This window comes from Rhinatrema bivittatum, chromosome 6 (assembly GCF_901001135.1).
Source record: "Rhinatrema bivittatum chromosome 6, aRhiBiv1.1, whole genome shotgun sequence".
In the NCBI taxonomy this organism is placed as follows: Eukaryota; Metazoa; Chordata; class Amphibia; order Gymnophiona; family Rhinatrematidae; genus Rhinatrema; species Rhinatrema bivittatum.
Window position 1 is genome coordinate 26241185 of NC_042620.1, and position 13990 is coordinate 26255174.

The 13990-nt window shown below is 40.4% G+C and overlaps 1 protein-coding gene across 1 annotated transcript in view; it reads left to right on the forward strand.

Moving 5' to 3' along the window:
• The window catches only part of PTPN4 (protein tyrosine phosphatase non-receptor type 4), a 685809-nt gene that overhangs the window by 261449 nt on the left and 410370 nt on the right, over positions 1 to 13990 (forward strand). The gene's annotated exons all lie outside the window — the stretch shown is intronic.

Consider the following 13990-nt stretch of genomic DNA (forward strand, 5'->3'; position numbering starts at 1 on the left):
TCTCTGGGTTCAGTGAAGTTTTAAGCTCCACGCAATGTTCATTAGCAGTGTTCCTTCTCACTGCACCACCTCCAAATGCCCTGATTTTACCTGGTTGCCAGTCAATGAACCTATCAATTGCATTTAGAAATTTCAAGGGTTTATGGTAATGGTTTTCTTATTTCCTTATTCCCTGCCTCAAATGCTTTCTCTTGACTCCCCTATTTAGGGTTCTACAATGAATGTATGATTGGAGATTATTATTTTTGAATATGTATTTTTTTATCTTGTTGTTTTGCATCATACATTCTATGGTTCCTGTAACGAGTTCTCATGAGTATATTATAATTTAAAAAATAAACTAAAAAATCAGACCCACAGCTGCAGGGATCGGTGCCAAGAACTGTATCCGGACCTTGCATTTCCTATTCCTCATCGCTGGCACTATAGAGAAAGGGGTAAGGAGGATGCCAACACTGCACCAAGGAGGCTGCAGCCTAGTATGCAGCGAGAGGCACAGCTAACTTGGCAGATGGTTATAGCTGTCCTAGTGATGATGATGTTTTCCAATATTAATTTCTTATATGTTAATGTATTAAGTATTCTTCCCAGTTAATCATGTGAAGTTGATTTTACCCAAATCTTTGATTCTACTCTTTTTTTTTTTATCAAGGCATTCATTTGTCACATCAGCTGTGGCCCAAATATACAGTGCCTTCAAAAGAAATGCTTAAATAATAAGCTTTTGGTTAGCAGTCTATCCCTTAGAATGGTTTCCTTATTGTGTTCTGCATTCTGTGTTCACACCTGTCAGAAATCAAAATTCTAATTAAATAAAAGAAGGGTGAATAATGTTAAATCTGGCCTTTAACTTTTTTCCTGGGAAGGAAGTGGTAACAATTTCACACTGCAAATTTAATGATTTGAAGTTACAACATAAGTCAGTTGAGAACAGTTCTCTCGGTTTTATGTGCCAGCAGCCTCTAAGATTCACTTAAAGACAATTAATGATATGCAATATCCTGGGGAGAAAACAAAATGGCCACATGAACTAGTCGCAGATTCACTGGGCTCCTGCTTTGTGGTTATTAATTTGTCTCCTCTCACAAGATATGCCTTCTGAAAGGAAAAACTGAGTTTAGGAGTACCCCTCTGATTCCCACAGTGTCCCATTCTGGAATTTGCGGCTTTGGTTCCTGCTTTGGAGGGGTTGGGCCTCAGTGTGGTGATTGACTAGGGAGCATCTACTCCTGGGGATGAAGCTTCTCTGAGCCCCTTTAATGAGCATCCATAGCCGGTGCAGTGTGCTCGCCAACATCCAGGAACTGTGGAGTTGCAGACCAATGAGGCATTTGCTGAAGCCGCCTCGGAGGCTAGTTCATTCAGGTCAGCAGCCGCCTCGGAAGCTAGTTCATTCAGATCAACAGTGCTTGGTGTGAGTACATGGAGACCATGCTCAAAGCGAACCTTTGCTATCAGAAAGCTTTAGGAGATGAGTCCCATACTTCAGTCCCCTCTGCCAGCACTGATTTCATCGCTATCTTGAAGTTGGACGTAGTGACTCTAGACTTCCTATGGAAGATTATATTCAAGCTTGGATCTGCTTTTAATGAAAGCGCTGCAAAGTTAAATTCGATCTCTTTGAGGTTGGAGTCCTTAAAATCTAACCAGGCTTCTAAATTTTAAGATTTATCCACTAAAGTCGCTGAGCTGGAAGATAAAAGTAAAGCTATACAAGCAATTAACTCTGTGGTTATTCAAGAATGTGGGATCCTAAATAGGAGGCTTGAGTATGTGGAAAACTTTCAAAGACGTATTAATCCTAGGATCCTTAATTTTCCATGAGTGGTGGCGAATTGCCGAAAATGACACTAAGAAGGTTCTTGGTGGAGTTCTTACATATCCCATCAGAGAATATCTGAGCAGTTTGAATATAGTTTGTTACTTCCCCTTTTGGCAGAGTTAATCAATCCGCAACTCAAGATTTCAACTTATCTGACTTTCTAGAGTCATTTGCCTTTGAAGTCTCTGAAAGATTAACTCTTTGGTTTCCTTTTTTTCTGATTATGATCTGTTACATCATGAAGTACATTAAAAATTTAAACAATTTGTGGGCCAGGCAATCATAATTTTTCCTGATCTTGCAAAGTGACCCAGGAGAAAAGGAAAGGTTTCCTGGCTTTGCGCCAGGAGGCTCACACTGTGAGTGCCACATTTCTTCTTAGGTACCCTTGCAAGTGTTTCATTAAATTTAGAATGAGTCGTCTTTAATTCCAGAACAGTTGAAGACTTTTGTGGATTCCAAGAAATTGTTGCTATCATTGTCTCCTTATAGTTAGTTTCTAAGTCGATGCTAATTAATATTATGGCAGGTTTTTCATGCTAATGGCATTTTTATTTCTCTTTCCTTATTACTCCCTTTGAGTTCTGTTTTCCCCCTAAGCTTGTGGTCTAGTTTCCCCCTAAGCTTGTGGTCTAGTTTAGTGAAATTATATAATGCTGGTGTAACTGGTGGTTGGAATTCTTTATTTACTGTTCCTCACAAAGTTTCTGTACAAAAGGTTTTGTTTGGCTTTGTAGTTATTTTTCAGTTTGGTGGGTTTCTTTTTTAAATATATTCTGCATTTTCAAACACTTCTTTGAGGCTCCCAGGCACATTGAGATGCATGAGATGCATGTTAGTATCTGATATTTCCCCCCCCCCCTCCCCGGGTGAGAAAATAACTACTGTATATACTAGTGTATAGGTCAACCTCATGTATAAGTCGATGGGCAATTTTGAGATCAAAATCAATAGAAATCCATTGGCCCATGTTGAGGTTTAAAATGAGTGATCAGGAAGATAAGAATAAAAAAAAAAAAAACCCTCACCCCCAAACCCGCCCCAACCCTTCAAATTTCATTAAATATAAAGCCCCCTGACCCCCTTCAAGACTCACCCAAAGTCCCTGATGATCCAGCAGGGGGCCCGGGAGTGATCTCCCAGGCCGGCGACTGCCAGTAATCAAAATGGCACTGGTGGGCCCTGTCACATGGTAAGGGCAAAGGGCCACTAGCGCTGAAATGACCCACCCCAAATCTGAAAATGAAACTGGCACAAAAAAAAAACTGCACAACTATAGTATGTGTGAATAAGTTGAACCAGCTTTTTTGTGCTTATTTTCTGGCATAAATTTCTCGACTTATACATGAGTATATATGATACTTCAAATGTGATAAAATAACAGGGCTGATTTTTTTTCTGAGTCATCTATGCTATTTTGTTTGCATTGTATTGTCTATGCATTAACATTTTGGTATGCATTAGACAATTTTATGCTTGTAAATGCATGCAAAGCAACTAATTTCAATAGTGGATGGAATTTAAAAAAACAAAACGCACAATATTGCCATACAATGGGCATTATAGCCTTATTGAAGTTCATTAAATCTAGGCTTAAGTTTGTACCTGAGACAGTGGAGGATGAAATGACTTGTCTAAGGACACAAGGTGTGACAGTAGGATTTGATCTGACTAGATATGCATCCAGGTTAGGGTGCACTGATCTAGAATCATCTGCCCCAGAGTCTCCAAGCTCAGTCCTCAAGGGCTCAACCCAGTCTGGTTTTCAGAATTGCCACAATAAATATACATGAGATCTATTTGCATATAATTAAGGCAGTGCATGCACATAATCTCATGCATATTCATTCTACAAGGATAAGCCAGGATGACAATCCTCACACATGGATGGCATCATCGGATGGAGCCCAGCACCGAAAACTTATGTCAAAGTTTCTAGAACTTTGACTGCACCTCAGTGAGCATGCTCACGCATGTAATATAGCATGCATCCATGTGGAGTCCCTTAAGTCTCCTCTTTTCCGCAGAGCCTTGCATCTCGCGGTTGCGTGAGCCTCAACTTTTGTTTTTCAACTTGCACAATTTTCCAAAGTGCTTTTTTCGCAATTCCTTGCGCAGTCAACATGGGGGTCTCCCAATTCTTCTATTAGCATCCTAGATACATTTTTCAACATTTTTGGGCAAGCTTATTTTCATTGTCGATCCCCTGGTGTGGCCATCGATTTCGATCTTGTGTCCCTTTTGTTTTGTGACAACATATCCGATTCTGGTTTTAAGTGGTGCCCCAGGTATGCGAGGACCTTTAAAGAACTGAGTGTTTGTATTTAATACAAACTGAGTGTTTGTATTTGAAAAAAAAAAAAAAGACAAAAAGTAGCCAGAAGCTAGAAATAAGCTAGGAGCAGTGTATACCTAAGTAAAAATAAGTTGAATAGTTCAGCTCAGTTACTCACCTTGGAAAGGTATTGAGGTAGTGTGATAGGGTTTGAATAGGGACCAACATTTGTTAATCAAGCGAGCAGTGAGTCACTCTGGCTGACTAACTGAAGTTAAGACTGTTTGTATTTTCTAGAAGCACAGTCCAGATGTATTCCTCACATTAAGAAAGGTGGAAGAAGGCAAAATGATTACCAGCATGGTTAAAAGGGGAGGTGAAAGAAGCTATTTTAGCCAAAAGATCTTCATTCAAAAATTGGAAGAAGGATCCAACAGAAGAAAATAGGATAAGCATAACGTTGGCAAGTTAAATGTAAGACATTGATAAGATAGGCTAGGAGAGAATTTGAAAAGAAGTTGGCTGTAGAGGCAAAAACTCACAGTAAAAACTTTTTATACTATATCCGAAGCAGAAAGCCTGTGAGGGAGTCAGTTGGACCGTTAGATGATCGAGGGGTTAAAGGGGCACTTAGAGAAGATAAGGCCATCGCGGAAAGATTAAATGATTTCTTTGCTTCGGTGTTTACTGAAGAGGATGTTGGGGAGGTGCCCGTAATGGAGAAGGTTTTCATGGGTAATGATTCAGATGGACTGAATCAAATCACGGTGAACCTAGAAGATGTGGTAGGTCTGATTGACAAACTGAATAGTAGTAAATCACCTGGACCAGATGGTATACACCCCAGAGTTTTGAAGGAACTAAAAAATGAAATTTCAGACCTATTAGTAAAAATTTGTAACCTATCATTAAAATCATCCATTGTACCTGAAGACAGGAGGATAGCAAATGTAACCCCGATATTTAAAAAGGGCTCCAGGGGCGATCCGGGAAACTACAGACCGTTTAGCCTGACTTCAGTGCCAGGAAAAATAGTGGAAAGTGTTCTAAACATCAAAATCACAGAACATATAGAAAGACATGGTTTAATGGAACAAAGTCAGCATGGCTTTACCCAGGGCAAGTCTTGCCTCACAAATCTGCTTCACTTTTTTGAAGGAGTTAATAAACATGTGGATAAAGGTGAACCAGTAGATATAGTATACTTGGATTTTCAGAAGGCGTTTGACAAAGTTCCTCATGAGAGGCTTCTAGGAATAGTAAAAAGTCATGGGATAGGTGGCGATGTCCTTTTGTGGATTGCAAACTGGCTAAAAGACAGGAAACAGAGTAGGATTAAATGGACAATTTTCTCAGTGGAAGGGAGTAGACAATGGAGTGCCTCAGGGATCTGTATTGGGACCCTTACCTTTCAATATATTTATAAATGATCTGGAAAGAAATACGACGAGTGAGATAATCAAATTTGCAGATGACACAAAATTGTTCAGAGTAGTTAAATCACAAGCAGATTGTGATAAATTGCAGGAAGACCTTGTGAGACTGGAAAATTGGGCATCCAAATGGCAGATTAAATTTAATGTGGATAAGTGCAAGGTGATGCATATAGGGAAAAATAACCCATGCTATAATTACACAATATTGGGTTCCATATTAGGTGCTACAACCCAAGAAAGAGATCTAGGTGTCATAGTGGATAACACATTGAAATCGTCGGTACAGTGTGCTGCGGCAGTCAAAAAAACAAACAGAATGTTGGGAATTATTAGAAAGGGAATGGTGAATAAAACGAAAAATGTCATCATGCCTCTGTATCGCTCTATGGTGAGACCGCACCTTGAATACTGTGTACAATTCTGGTCGCCGCATCTCAAAAAGATATAATTGCGATGGAGAAGGTACAGAAAAGGGCTACCAAAATGATAAGGGGAATGGAACAGCTCCCCTATGAGGAAAGACTAAAGAGGTTACGACTTTTCAGCTTGGAGAAGAGACGGCTGAGGGGGGATATCATAGAGATGTTTAAAATCATGAGAGGTCTAGAACGGGTAGATGTGAATTGGTTATTTACTCTTTCGGATAGTAGAAAGACTAGGGGGCACTCTATGAAGTTAGCATGGGGCACGTTTAAAACTAATCGGAGAAAGTTCTTTTTTACTCAACGCACAATTAAACTCTGGAATTTGTTGCCAGAAGATGTGGTTAGTGCAGTTAGTATAGCTGTGTTTAAAAAAGGATTGGATAAGTTCTTGGAGGAGAAGTCCATTACCTGCTCTGAAGTTCACTTAGAGAATAGCCACTGCCATTAGGCATGGTAACATGGAATAGACTTAGTTTTTGTGTACTTGCCAGGTTCTTATGACCTGGATTGGCCACTGTTGGAAACAGGATGCTGGGCTTGATGGACCCTTGGTCTGACCCAGTATGGCATTTTCTTATATTCTTATTATGGACACGATGATAGATGTGCCCTCTGCCTTAGGGCATCGCACAATGTCTGGGGTTGCAGCAAGTGTGCCAAAATGATCCCTAAAGGATATAAGATGTGGCTGAGCAAGATGGAGCACCTCTTTGAGCCAGAGAAGACCAATCTATCACCATTGGAGGAATCTGCATCGAGGGAACAAGGAGCCACACGGAGCCATTGCCAAGGACGCAGGAGACAGGCCATCGTCTAACTCTTCCAGGTCAAGGATGTTGGGATCATTGTCCTCGACCTTAGCACAAAGGAAGGACCGTTTTGAGCATTGAGGGAAGCTGAAGAAGCATCGGCATGTGTCCTTGTTGATGCATGGTGCCAGGCATGGGGATATACCAACTTCTGCTGTGATACCCCTAAAGTATGACCCTGTGGTGAGGAGAGCCTATCCTCCATCAATGCCAGGGATATGCTTTGGTCTTCCCCCAGTCTGATGCCTGCCACTGATCTTCCTCTCGGTTCCAAAGAGGATCTGGTATACCTCCTGGGTCCCAGCCTGTCCTGGCATTGGTGATTTTTGAGGAGGAACTGTGCAGCAGTACATGGAGAAGGTGGTGCATGGCATCAGAGCACAGACACTGGCACCATCACTCCTCATGCCACTGCTGGAATTCCTGCATGCAATCATTGGCATGTTACCAACCCCCCCCCCCTGCTGGGTGGCATCGGTGCCCTGTGGGGCACTGATGCCACTGCTAGCAGATTCAGGCTCATCCCTGATTCTTCGGAGGAGGAAACTCCCTCAGTAGTAGGGATGTTACTGGGGCCCTAGTCATAATGGCTAGTCAAACTGGTGCCTACTCCGCTTGCTTGGGGCCAAGTGCCTAGAGCCCCATCACCAGTCTGACAGTGGAGAAGAGGGCACCTTTAACCCTTTGGGGGGTGTGACTCTTCTGAGGTTTCTCACAATGCTTTGGATGGTCTCCCTTCAGAGCCATCTCCTCCAGGCGAAGGAAGTCTCCACCAGGGAACCTCTCCGCAGGATTTCTCAGGGTGATGGCAGATTCTATCCCATTTCACTTGTAGACTGAAGAGGGATACCAAGCACAAAATACTAGATATCCACCAATACTTGGAGCCTCCCAAGAAGATCGTGGCAGTCCCAGTGCATGAGATCCTTGTCATGTTAATAATGAGGATATGGGAACACCCCATTACAGTGCCTCCCTTTAACAGGAAGGCAAAAGTGATTTATCTCAATCAGAAAGCTCTCAGATTTGACAAGCGTCAGGTGCCCCACCAGTATGTGGTCATTGAATCCACTCTCAAGAAGGCCAAGCTCTCTCGGACTCATCCTTCCTCAGGGAGCCAAAGAATCAGAGAACGATGGATGTTCTTGGGAGGAAGGTGGTCCAGGGCGCTATGCTCATTGCTTCCATAGCGGCCTACCAGCTCTACATGGGCCTGTCCCCTGCCTCTCTCCCACCCGAGTTGCAAAGGTCCTATGGGGCGGAACTAGCCCCCACCAAAACAGGCCTTTTAATGTAAAAAACAATGTGGTGCTGGAAGCCCCTCTCCCCCTCCCCACCCCCTGCTCTGACTTCCCTTTATACTTCAAAAATTTTAATTTCGCGGTGCCCAGATTTGCACCCTCTCCCAATGCCTAAGCCCCACCCATTTCCCTTCTCTTCCCCTGCCCCAAACCTTTAGTTCACGTTGGTCTCCAGGATTGTGATAGCCTACTACCGTGATCCGGACCCGGCATGTCTGGGGATGCCTCTGCCATATGGGATGCCTCTGCTAGGCAACTGCAGTGGAAGTGTGACTTTTTTTTTTTTTTTTAATGGATCGTAACTTAACTGGATATATTCTTTTTGGAATATATCCGGTTAAATCTAAAATTAAACAGCCACACGAGGCCAGATAGCTTTAGACCTGCTTCCGAGCAAGTCTAAAATTATGCAGCTAACTTACTGGGTAATTCATCAAAATGCGTTACGGCGTTAACGCACGTAATAATGCAGTAACACATGCGTTAATGCCATAACGTATGCGATAAGAACAGTAATGCATGGCGCAAATGCAAATTTTTGGGAGGGGTGGGGTCAGGGAGCTGTTTGGGAGGGATTAGGAAAATGAGGGACAATATTGCACCGTGCGATAGCATAATGCATGCTATCGCACGGTTTTAACGCCTGAAATAACTACACCTTTTTTTCCTGGCATTAGGCTGTGTGATATGCCCAAAATGGCCATAACGCAATTCATGATAAAATTTTTAAAATTTCATTTTGGCCATTTCTGGGCTTGGGAAAGGGAGAGGGGAGAAGGGGAGATGGGGAGATTTTATGTCATTTGGAGTGAGGAAAGTCTCACAAAGATAAATTTTGTACTATGTTATCTCACCCTAGCTTGATGGTACCCTGTTAGAGTCCATCAAGCTAGGGTGAGAGAACATATTAGAAATAGCATCTTTTTGAGACTTTCCTCCCTCCAAATGATGTCAAATCTTCACCAAGGTGTACTGTGCTGTTCATACGACTCACTCTATTTGAGAAACTGGTCCCTGAACCACAATAAACACCTCATCTCGACCTATTAGATGGCCATACTACAGAGAGAGGGGCCCAAAAAACAGGAAGGAAGTCAGTCTAGCAAAGCCGTGAGGAATATAAAACAAAGAAGCCGAAGTCCTCAGAAGTATTTTATTAAAGAGACAATATTCCAGTAAATGCCCGACTCAAGGCCTGAGTTTCGCCCGACCACGGGCTGCCTCAGGGGCTGAAATAAAACATATCATTTAATCAAAATGTAATACAGAGACAACACACAGATTTCTTTACATATAAAAGACTGAATAGTGAAAAGACAGAAAGCCGTATATAGAAAAAAGACCATGGCACTTATTACCTGTTCATGACGGATTTTGTCAATTGCCAGGAAACAGTACAATTATCTTATACCTATCAGAAAAATATTTTAAATAAGTTCCACTGTAAAATAAAAAATAAGGTACATATTGACTCTAACAATATGGTAAAAATTGTTTTACCTCAACTAGTAATGCGAAATTATTAAAAAAGGAAGTTTTCCAATTTGTTTATGAAGGCACTAAAAATTATTAAAATAACATTGATTAGAAAATAATAAAAACATGAAATATTAAAAAGTTTAAAAATTAAAAAAATAAACATAAAAACAAAATAAAACTAAAATGTATGTAAATATTACCTTTAAAAGTTGTAGGTACATTCAAAATTGAAAGAAATTGCTCCAGGTACATACAACATTGAAAGAAATTGCTCCAGATCACAGTGTTTTAAAACCTATAAAAATGTTAAAAGATAATTATGACATAGGCTAAAAACTATTGTTGACCAGTGACCTAGTGACTCAGAAGGTATACTCTCCAGTGCCCCAAATTATAGTTAAATAGCAACACTATTGGATCAGCTTTTGCACACACTTGCTCTCCGCTGCTCCATAATAAAGATGCATTACTAACTCTGTTATTATATCCGCCATATTTTTAATATAGAGTGAACAACATTACCGGTGGGTAAGGACTAATATAGAGTGACTTTTTAGATACTTGCCCCGCCCATAGGAGAATGATTGACATGTCCCCTTCACGCCTTTTTTCAGGCTTAAATACCCCCTTATGATTAGCTGTCCATTTTTTAACAATATCATCAAGCATATCGCACTGTGACAATAATTCCTCAGTCTGCTACTCTCCAGTAAGTTATATTTTTAAATTGATCTATATGTTTTAAAAATGTTTGCGGCACTAATTGGTACTTTTGTCGTTTAACTCCGGATTTTTTTCAGGCTACCCGTATGTAGATTAGACAATTTTCTTTATAAAATAAATATACAATTTTTTGTGGTAAACTTCCCGTGCTCACATACATGAAAAAGAGTGTTTATAAACTGATGCTGCTTTGGTTTGTCACGCTTGTATACTATCATTTTGTAATTGTTTTTAGTTTCATTTTAGCCGCGTCAGTACACTCATATTTTGGTTTCCTATCTTATAAATTTTATATTTTAAATCTTAGTTTGTATTAACATATGGCTCCTTCACCTGCATTTATACTTTAGGACCGCGGCGGGAGCAGTATTATAAGTCATGAATAATCCCGGTTTTTATTGTATTGCAGCGTGTCGTTTTTTCATTCTTTGCCGCGGTAGTTTGCTCTCAGTTGGTTTTGGTTTAGTTCTAGCCATGTTAGCATGTTTCTATTTGTTTTTTTTTTTAATTTTTTAAAAATGTTTTTAGTTATTTTTTAGATTGCCTCCTATTTTCATTTATAGCACAGGATCGTGGCGGGAATTTTTATACACATGACTGACTAGCTTCTCTAAATGACCGCGGCATATATGCTTCTTTAGTTACCAGCAATATGTTGTTTACCTCCATTTTTTTACATAAATCTCCGTGTTAAGCTCACTTAGTCATTACCCACCGGTAATGTTGTGCACTCTATATTTAAAATATGGCGGGTATAATAACAGAGTTAGTAATGCATCTTTATTATGGAGCAGTGGAGAGCAAGTGTGTGCAAAAGCTGATCCAATAGTGTTGCTATTTAACTATAATTTGGGGCACTGGAGAGTACGCCTTCTGAGTCACTAGGTCATTGTTGCGGTCTCAGTCGCCAGTCTTGCGACCAAGCCCTTACCTTTGTCCCCGGGGCGCCGACGTTGGGCTTTGGTGCTCGGGCCTTCTTCTCCTGTCCCGCTGCAGCGACGACAGGACCCGCTGCTAGTCGGGCCTGCTCTGAATGCCTCGCGGCGGCATCTTCGCGAGGGAGATGCCGCCGAGTCTCGAGACTTTGCCCCTCCCCTTTTGGACTCTTACGCGTGTGGGGAGGGGTGGTTTGAAAGGCTTTTCTTATTGGACTGTGGGCCGTCCCTGGGAGTGATGTCAGACGCAGGTAATGTTTAAACCTGGCGTCTGACTGTTTCTTGTTGCTTGGCAACAAGGTTCATGTTGATGCTAGCTGCAGCATTTTGTTTCTGCTTAGCCAGGATCTTCAGTTGGTATTTTTTATTGATTTTGTTCCACTCCAGCTTCAGATTTTTTGCTTCAGTACTAGCTCAGGATCTTCTGCTTGTTGTTTTGATTTCTGACGTTGGCCTGTTTGTTTCTTCGTACTTGTCACTTGTCTCAACAAAGGTTAGTCACATCCATCTTCAGTTCTCTCGGTTCACTTAAGTCCCAGTGGTCTGGGACCTCAAGGGCTCCTCCCGGGGGGATCTTCGGGCTTCCAGGGTGAAGACGTCTCTTCAGTTCTCTCTGATCACCCAAGTCCCAGCGGTCCGGGACCTCAAGAGCTCCTCTTGGGGGGTCCTCGGACTTCCAGGTCGAAGACTTCTGTTCTACTTTCAACTTGGCACCGCTTCCCGGTCTACATCTTTTCAGTGGAGTGTACGTCCTTTCACACCTTCTCACTCCGTTAGGCCGGCCCAAGGGTCCACCGCTTTGCTCGTAACAGTCACTGGTCAACAATAGATTTTAGCCTATGTCATAATTATCTTTTAACATTTTTATAGGTTTTAAAACACTGTGTGATCTGGAGCAATTTCTTTCAATTTTGAATGTACCTACAACTTTTAAAGGTAATATTTACATACATTTTAGTTTTATTTTGTTTTTATTTTTATTTTTTAATTTTTAAACTTTTTAATATTTCATGGTTTTATTTTCTAATCTATGTTATTTAATACTTTTTAGTGTCTTCATAAACAAATTGGAAAACTTCCTTTTTTAATGATTTCGCATTACTAAATGAGGTAAAACAATTTTTACTATATTAATAGTCAATATGTACCTTATTTTTTATTTTACAGTGGAACTTATTTTAAATATTTTTTCTGATAGGTATGAGATAATTGTACTGTTTCCTGGCAATTGATAAAATCTGTCATGAATAGGTAATAAGTGCCATGGTCTTTTTTTTTTCTGTATACGGCTTTGTCTTTTCACTGTTCAGTCTTTTATATGTAAAGAAATCTTTCTGTGTGTTGTCTTTGTATTACATTTTGATTAAATGATATAATGTTTTATTTCAGCCCCTGAAGCAGCCCATGGTCGGGCGAAACTCAGGCCTTGAGTTGGGCATTTACTGGAATATTGTCTCTTTAATAAAATACTTCTGAGGACTTCGGCTTCTTTGTTTTATATTCCTCATACTATAGAGAGAGAAATTCTCTTTCTCTCTCGTGCTCTCCCTCTCTCCCCTCCAGCGCAAGATGCGAAAAATAGGGATTATCGCATGGTGCGATAAGTTTACCACACGACGCGATATTACTGATGCGAAGTGCTATGTTACTGCGTAGTGCGGTAATTCTAAAATTTCCCTAAACATGCCCCTTTTTCTTATCCCAGGCATTATCAATGCGTTAACACCTTTTGATGAATCTAGGGGTCAACTGGATAACGGGACCCCTCCTCGGAATGCCCCCAAAATGACTTTTATATCCGGCTAAATAATAACATATAATATATCAAACTATAATTTAGCTGGATAAGAGACTCAATATACTGTTTAATCCATTTAGACAGATAACTTGTGAGTTATCCATCTTAAATAGCTTTTGAATATCTACACCTTAATTGCTATATGTAAACTAATACCCAGATCCTCTTACCACCCACCAAGCTTTAAGTTTTCAATAGGCTATACATGGAGTGATGCAGAGCCTTCATGTATTAGTACAACTTATCCTTCAGTCATAAATGGGAGCATTTATTATTTAGTTAGATGCTATCATCTGTCGTTACCATGTTAATATGCTATAATAGATATGTCTTTCAGTTTGTACTGTTGGATATGGATTTTATAGTAAGGTTTGTAAACTGTTTGATATGAAACTTTAAAATTAAACTAAATTGCTGCATTTGTGAAGGTTTTTGCTGTAAAGCGACTTTTGTAGTTCACCTTTTCTGAAGGCAGATTTTTTAAATTTTAAAATAGACATTGTGGTTATTTTGGAAGGAGCTGAATTTGTTTTATGCGATGTTCTGTAGAGAAATTTTCTTATGCAATCACAAAATGTAAATTTCTAGAAGGAAACCTTATCAGGTATAATGTTAGCATTTCTGTAAGAATAGAAGTGGGTTCATTCTATGTACTACATCTGTATATAGCTGATCTAATACTTAAAAGAGAGGTTTTAAACAGGCTAATTTTAAAACGAGTGCGCAGTTTTTCCAATTATTCCACCAATTTGCCCAGTCAATCTCGATGTCATCCAGACCCATCTGGTTCTTCATCCTGCACTCCCCCCAGTTGACCCGGAACCCTCACCATGTTGTATTAGGCGTAAAACCCGTTTCTGCAGCTGAGAAGACACCTCACACTTTGGGCTCTGGTTTTAAAAAAAAAAAAAAAAACCCAAAACAGATTTATGTGCGAAACTGTTGGTCCCGCCCCCTTTTTTTTTTTTAACTCGCGTGCATATACAT